This window comes from Lycium ferocissimum, chromosome 11 (assembly GCF_029784015.1).
Source record: "Lycium ferocissimum isolate CSIRO_LF1 chromosome 11, AGI_CSIRO_Lferr_CH_V1, whole genome shotgun sequence".
NCBI lineage: Eukaryota > Viridiplantae > Streptophyta > Magnoliopsida > Solanales > Solanaceae > Lycium > Lycium ferocissimum.
In genome coordinates, this window is record NC_081352.1 from 22,986,568 (window position 1) to 22,994,430 (window position 7,863).

General features: G+C 32.4%; 1 non-coding gene across 1 annotated transcript; it reads left to right on the forward strand.

Annotated features, from left to right (window-relative positions):
• Positions 1-7,075: 7,075 nt before the first annotated feature.
• On the forward strand, positions 7,076-7,157 carry TRNAS-AGA (transfer RNA serine (anticodon AGA)). The gene has a single exon. It is a non-coding gene; the product is annotated as a tRNA-Ser (tRNA).
• The last annotated feature ends 706 nt before the right edge of the window (positions 7,158-7,863 follow it).

Below are 7,863 nucleotides of genomic sequence, written 5' to 3' on the forward strand. Positions count from 1 at the left end.
AACATTATTAAAAGTAAAAAATAAAGAGGTGTGAGTAATAAAGATGGTATTTTTCAAAGAACATAAATGAAAAAAATGAGAGAATTTTGACAATTACTGCGAAAACATCTTAAATATAAGAATAAAGAATAACCAAAATTTTAATCTTTTGGATAAATTAAGAGGACAAAACTGCAAAATGTGATGTAATCAAAAAGGTATAAATAGCCATTGCTTCTTCCCTAGCCTCTACCTTTTATTTCTTCTCCCTCTTTTCTCTCATTGTTTTTTTGTTTTATATTTTTTTCTTTTCTCTCATTTCTCCCTCTTTCCTCCTCACGAAACTCATAAAGACAAAAAAGGAAAAATATCCGACACAATCTAGTCTGGGAAGAAAGAAGAAGAATCATCTCACAAATGTAGACTTAAGACAAACTTTGACAATTTTAGGCTTTTAGCATTGAATTAATGCCAAACACAATAAAAAAAGTAAATAAGAGAGACATAATAAATAATTTTTTATTTACTTTCCACTAAATCTTATGATATACATTAAAGGTTTTTTTAGGCGAAAACGGTATAGAGCTCACTAATTAATTCAGCAGTAAAGTTTTTACCTAAAAGTCGGTGTTGGTTTAACATTAGAGTACACTGATCAAAGAAATTTACCTAGAATATACAAACCAATAATTTAATGCTATAACAATTAGTTTGCATGGAGTAAACTGAAGACTATAAACAATAAAGAAACTGATAAATTATGGTCCTATGTGAAACTAAAAATAGAGTTTCATCCTTATATGAAGATGTCTTTAGACTCATCCTCACATGAAGATGGTTTTTTGAAATAGGAAAGTTGACAGGTTTTAGACTATTAAGCATAATGAGCAGTAGTGTGGAGGTATAATGTACCCAAGAATAAATCTGAATCTCTAACAACAAATAAAAATAAAGCTTACCCAAAAAAATAAAAAAGAGGCTAGACATTGCTGCTAGCTTGAGCTTCTTCAGTGAAATGAACCCATCTCAATCCTGCAAAATTTTATGCAAAACAATACCCACAAGACAGTAAAAACAAAAAGGAAATAGAAGCAAAAATTCTGGTCTTGGGGATGTTACATATATACACGGGTAATAACGAAATTGTAGAGTTAAGAATGAGGGTAAACTGTTGGAATTCAGCATGATTAAGAGAATTAAAGAATGATTTTACAGTTTTTTAAATCATAGCACATTTAATAAAATAAAGAGAGTTAATGGAGGATATAGAACGGTGCCTGTTGAATTTTCTTAACCTATAACAGTTTTTATCATTAATAAAGCACTTACAAAAGAAGAGGAAGAAAAATTGTAGTGGGGAAAAAATAAATGAGACCGTTTGCCAAAAAAAAAAAAATACTGAAGGAGACAGTTTGTTTTTGTGACCGTTGAACACTGAAAGTCTTCAACGTTTATCCCTTTTTATTGAGCAATTAGTGTAGACATTTATTGACATCTTATAGGGTGAGTGTATTTTTCAGCATATAGTTTGAGAGAAATATAAGAAAAAAGGTCAAAAAATTGACAAAAAAGATAAATACGAAATGAAGTAGCTTTGTCTTGCGCATCGCCTACATCTTTCGAACTTTATATTATATATAGATTTCGACAGCAGTGGATTATCCAAATCTTTTCACTTTAAATTGAGACTCCATTATTCATTAGCTCTCCACCTTTATTCACTTCTCTCTTTCTCTATACTCCATATTTACCATTACTCAAATTACTTCAAAACTTTTGAATATGGCGAAAGGTCAGTTCTATTGTTGCAATATTTTTAGTTGGGACACTGGTCCTTTTTCTTGGTGAATTGCTAGTGACTGAGGCACAAACATGCAATATCCTGGAGCTAAGCCCGTGTTTGAATGCGTTCACGTCATCACAGGCACCCTCTTCGACATGTTGCACTAAATTGAAAGAGTAGGAGCCTTGTCTGGAGTGGCTCGACTATGAGGCCAACAAAACAAATTGGGGTCACTTTTTTGAAATTTATTTTTCCTTAAAGATGTATTATATATATATAATTATTGCCTCAGAAAGAAGTCTTTCGAAATTAAAATTGATGAAATCTTATCTAAGATCAATAATGTCTCAAGATAGACTGAATGAATTAGCTATATTATCAATTGAAAAGGAATTATTAGAACAAATCTATTATAAAACAATAATTAATGACTTCGCATAAAAAAATGCTAGAAAAGTAGACTTTAAATAAAAATATATATGGTGATCTTTCCTTTAATAGAGAATAGGGTCTCTCTAAGTTTGATTTTAGGCCCCCAATGTTATTGAGACGGCCCTAAGCCTTGCCTTTGTGAGTACATGAGGAATCCTTTCGCGAAGCCATATATTGACACTCCTAATGCCAAGAGAGTTTCTCAAACATGTGGAGTACCCACTCCTAATTGTTAAGATTCTAACCAAAAAAAGTTCACAGACGATGATAGAAATACGTCGTAGATCATGGTCTAAACGCTATCATCTATATGTCTGTGATATTAAATAAATATGCAATATTCACTAATGGTATTTACGTATTTCTAAATAAAATGGTTGTACTGCTATTGTACTAACCTCCTCTCTTTTCCTACTTGGATGAATCTTGTGTTATGCCAACTAGTTGGGGAATAAGGAATAATTGATGACTGATATATTATATATTGAATCTTCCTCTTCTTTGTTACGTATTTCCAAGATAGCCTAAATTTATGATGTTTCGCTTTAGTACTACATGTTTCTTGCTTGGCACCCGGAGTAACATTTAACCAATGACGGGTGAGGCACCATATTAGAATTAGTTGTCTCACTTGTTTGCACTTAATGAATGTCTTAATTTTAATCATTCAAATCTCAACAATTAAGTTTTTTTTTTGTTTTTTAGATCTGAATCTTAATTATTCAGATGTTAAACATTAAGTGTGTTTGTTTTATTTATGTTACAACCACTTAATGAGTCTGAATATATGTGAATGATTAAGATCTGTAAGAAAGTTCAGTTTTAATATCATTAAGATGTCTATTCAAAGGATTCCACAAATTGAAGATGGCATTTCACCAATCCATCCATTCACCGTTACCCTCATCGCACACTATTATCAACTATTGTTGCCTTCGTCTTCCATTAAAATTGAACCTTTTCTACCAAGAAATATTTTTGAAGCAAAACACGATTATGGTAGAATCCAAATAAGGTAGGATATTCAGGGAAACCCTAATAAATCTCCCCTTGGCCTGAATTTTCTCGTAAAATAATCTTGATTCTCCTTCTTCACGTAATCTTCATCAATGCTGCTTGCCATGGTTAAAAATAAAGTTAAAAATATTAAGGGTTAAAAATTGATTTAAAAATATTTTGCTTTATTTTTAAAGATGCAACAACAGGGATGCTGAAAATATGGTTGAAAATTTATCTCCACATGTAGACTCCGGACAAAATCTTCATTATCGTGAAATTGATTGCAGCTTGATTTGAACCGGCTGCCTTGAACTTGTCTTCAACCTCATTGAACCATTGGCTTTGACACCAGTTGTTAGGATCGAAATAACAGGGCGTCATGCGGATGCTAATAATTGCAAATCGTAAACGATGATAAATCAGATAACAAAAAGAACTATACTAAAATAAGCGTAATATTATTATATTGTTTGGTTAATTGACCTACATATGAGAAGACTAATAAGAAAACAAAAATATTATTGGGAGAACAATCTCCGCCTAAATAAAACTCTCTAAACGACTACATTCTGGATGCTATTGTGTTGTGTATGAGAAGAACAAATCTTTTATTTATAGAAGTCCAAACTTCTACTCAGCGATCACCATTACCACAACAACCATCAATCACATTACACAGCGACAGTCACCACCATTAGTCATCATTATATATCTCCAATCGCCATCGTCATTCACCGCCACTATTAGCCATCATTATATATCATCCACCACAACTATCAGTTACTACCACCACTAACCATTACTGCTACTCACTATTTATTTGGGCAACTATCAGTATATTACCAAATGAAGAAATGTACAGCTCAAAAAAAAAAAAATAGTGCTATTTGGACAACAAGCCCCAAACTTGCAGCTCACCATACTCAACAACACCTAATTACATCAGCTCATATGCTAAAGATAAAAATTCAAAGCTAACATGCAACTGACTAGTCTACTATTAGTATAAGCTCTTGAATGAACCTCTTTATCACTTGTCTCACCACTTTCTCAACTGATTTGGTCTTTGTATTAAAGGCTCGAGCATTTCTCTTTTCCTAGATATGGCAAACACTGCATGCCATAGTCATCCTAAACACCTTGTGGCTAGCAGTCTTGTCCTTAGCATGCTTTGTTGCCCACTCAATTTCATTTTGCCAATCTTCCACACTTTTGTGTACCCCTTGTCAAAACAGCAACTTTTCTCACAATCTCTTAGCATTCACACTTGAACAGAGTATGACCAATCTCATCCTGGCATAGGAGATAGTCCAGATTATTAAGATTACCCCAACAAGTAATCTTGTCCTTTGCTAGTCAATATATATATTTATTTATTTTTGGTTGATAAATAAACGAATTTCATTACCAGTATCAGAATTAGAAAGCAAAAAGAAGAAGCTGAAGTTACAATAGCACATCTTCAGCCTCAGTCACATCTCTATAGAAATCCTACGGAAATAGCTATTACTAAACATGATAAAAATTTAGAGATCTCAACTTCAGTTCAATTCCAGCTCGTATATTTCCTCTATAGCATACCTCCTGAATAACACTCTTGACCACTTGATCAACAATTCTGGTCTTCCTTTGCTAGTCACTATAAGTACTAGCTATTACCCACAACACTTGCATTAGCCAACACTATCCCCAATTGACACCTACAACCACCAGCAGGTACCATCAACACTATCAACCATTATATTTTTTTTATATGGTATTAAATTAGTTTTATATTTAAGAAGTTTTTAAATAAAAATAATTTTTATATATTTAGATGTTGGAAAAACAAACAATCTTAATTATTTAATATTCAGATCTTAATACAACATCTTAATATTCAGATGTGTATTTAGATCCAGACATTTAAATCTTAATGTCCATTTTAATGTTCAGATATTTATTGAGCAGACGTCTGAATCTTAATAAAAATAAAGAAAATAAAGGAGGCATTAGTTGCCTAAAACACTACTAATGCGCAACTTGATTACTAGCATATTTGGCCAAGCTTCTAAAATTAACTTATTTTAAAAAATACTTCACAAAAAAGAATTTTTGGCGAAAAGCAGTTTGTGTTTGGCCAATTAATTTAAAAAGCGCTTTTGAGCAGCAATTAGTGTTTGGCCAAGCTTTTAAAAAGTGTTCTAAGTGTATTTTTCTCAAAAGTGTTTTTGGTCAAAAGATATTATTTTTAGCTTCTGAAAAACTGCTTCTGCTACTCCCCAGAAGCACTTAGTTTCTTCCAAAAGCTTGACCAAACACTTCATTTTTTTTAAATAAGCACTTATTGAAAAATAAATACTTGTGGGGGAAAAATAAGTTTGGCCAAACGGACCATATGCAATACATTACAGAAAATATATGTTCGTTTAGGCTACCAGTACCAGGCACTTCCTTTTTTTCTTTGTTACTCCTTGGCTTATACTCTTCTTTTTTATTTGTCATCGCCCCCCCCCCCTTCTCTGTTGCTGACTCAAGGACATTCAAAGAATACCAAGAATAATTAGTACTTATTAAACTTCAAAATTGAAATGGAATAAAATGTCAACAAGTTTAAAAGTAAATTGATTTAATCAACCAAAGAATAGTACCAATATTGTAATATTTTTTTCAAACAGATTGATTTTCATCTAATGGTTGAAGTGGTTTCTTGATCCTTTAGCATTTTATTTTGGGAAAAAGGTCAAAAATACCCCACTACTTTAGGAAAACGGCTAAAAATATCTTCCGTTAAACTTCAAAATTGAAATGGAATAAAATGTCAACAAGTTTAAAAGTAAATTGATTTAATCAACCAAAGAATAGTACCAATATTGCAATATTTTTTTTCAAACAGATTGATTTTCATCTAATGGTTGAAGCGGTTTCTTGATCCTTTAGCATTTTATTTTGGGAAAAAGGTCAAAAATACCCCTTTACTTTGGGAAAAGGGCTAAAAATATCCTCCGTTACGAACTTAGGTCAAAAATAGATTTGTTTCCTTGGATCTATTCCAAGCCAGCAATCTTATCAGTAGTTTCCAGCTTAAGATTACACCCGCAGCAGTAATAATTTCGCCAGGTCATTCACGTAAATTGCTGAAACAGGAGTGGGTAACACATATGAATTTTTTATTTAGTTGGGTCGGGTTTAAACGGAGTGGGTTTAAAAAATGAAATCGGGTTATTTTAGGGGATTTGGGGATTTCCGTTAAGATAGGGTATATTTGAAAATTTCAAACCTTTTAGCTCATCTTCGAACGAAAAAAACTTGTTCATCTCCATTTATAGCCCATCTAGTTCCGTAATTTATTATGCGACCTCATCAAAAAACATCAACGTATGTGTGCTCCTTGGAATGCTTTCACTTATGTCCAACTTGATGCTACTATTAAGACCAACTAGCTAGTCAGGATGATGGAATCCTAGAGAATAATGCTCTAAGATTTCAGTCCGTTCCATTAAACTATGAGATATCAGATGTATGAAAGGAAATGATTTCCTAAAAAAATATTTTCTTGGAAAATAAGTGGATTTTTTACTTATTTTCTACTATTTGATAAGTAAAGATGGGGAGTGAGGGTAGCGGGGGTGGGATGGTCAAGAGGTGGGGGTTGAGGGGCGTTGGTGGGTGGGGACGAGACAATGAACTTGGAATGTCACTTATATTAAGAAAGTTATTTTCCTCATTTTTAAGCAATTTATTTTTCAACACACTTTGACCGACCATACCTGAAAAATTAGAAAACATTTTCCTCAAAACCGAACACACCAATAAGAATTGCTTTGAAGAGTCGGGGACAGGTAAGTGGGACGTGGATAAAACTGGGTCTTATAAGATCTACTGAAAGTACCAGCACATTGAGTGGTCGTGCCGGAGTGGTTATCGGGCATGACTAGAAATCATGTGGGCTTTGCCCGCGCAGGTTCGAATCCTGCCGACCACGTTTGTTTAATCTTTGTTTTTTGATCTCCTTTGCCCATCTGATAAGGGGTTGATGCATAATTTAATGGGAAAATTTACGTAAATACACCCTCTGCCAACTAATTTACCAAACATAAACTATATGTTGTGTATAGGTATGTATAGTAAATGTATGTTTAGTATAAACTATACATTACTTATACACTGTATACATATTTTATAAACTAAATGGCCGAATGATATTTTGTCGTAACTTTCCCTAATTTAATGGAGATATATTAATACTGATAAGTAAATGCTACATTAGTTATGTATTGCTTTTTGTTATGTGATTAACAAAAAATACTGTATTATCTTATGCACATTTTATATTGGATTTGTCACAAGGGTTGGTTGTAAATATTTAAAAAAAAAAAAAAAAAAAAAAAAAAATCTTGCATCTACTATATGTCTTATATTAAGCAATTCTAACTATATAATTTCAACCTCAAATCTAAAAGGGTTTTTCATAGTTCAACACAAAGTTTGATTTTGAAAATCATTTCAAGAATCAATCATAATTCGCGAGAAGCTTCTCCTTTTTGGTAGAATTTAGATGTCATTAATTGGTCCCACAGATGTATAATCTGATTTTGTTGGTAGGATTTAGGTGGGATTGTTCCCCGTTTTACCCCACATATATATATATATATATATGGGTAATTGATTTTGGGTCGCAATAATTAGTT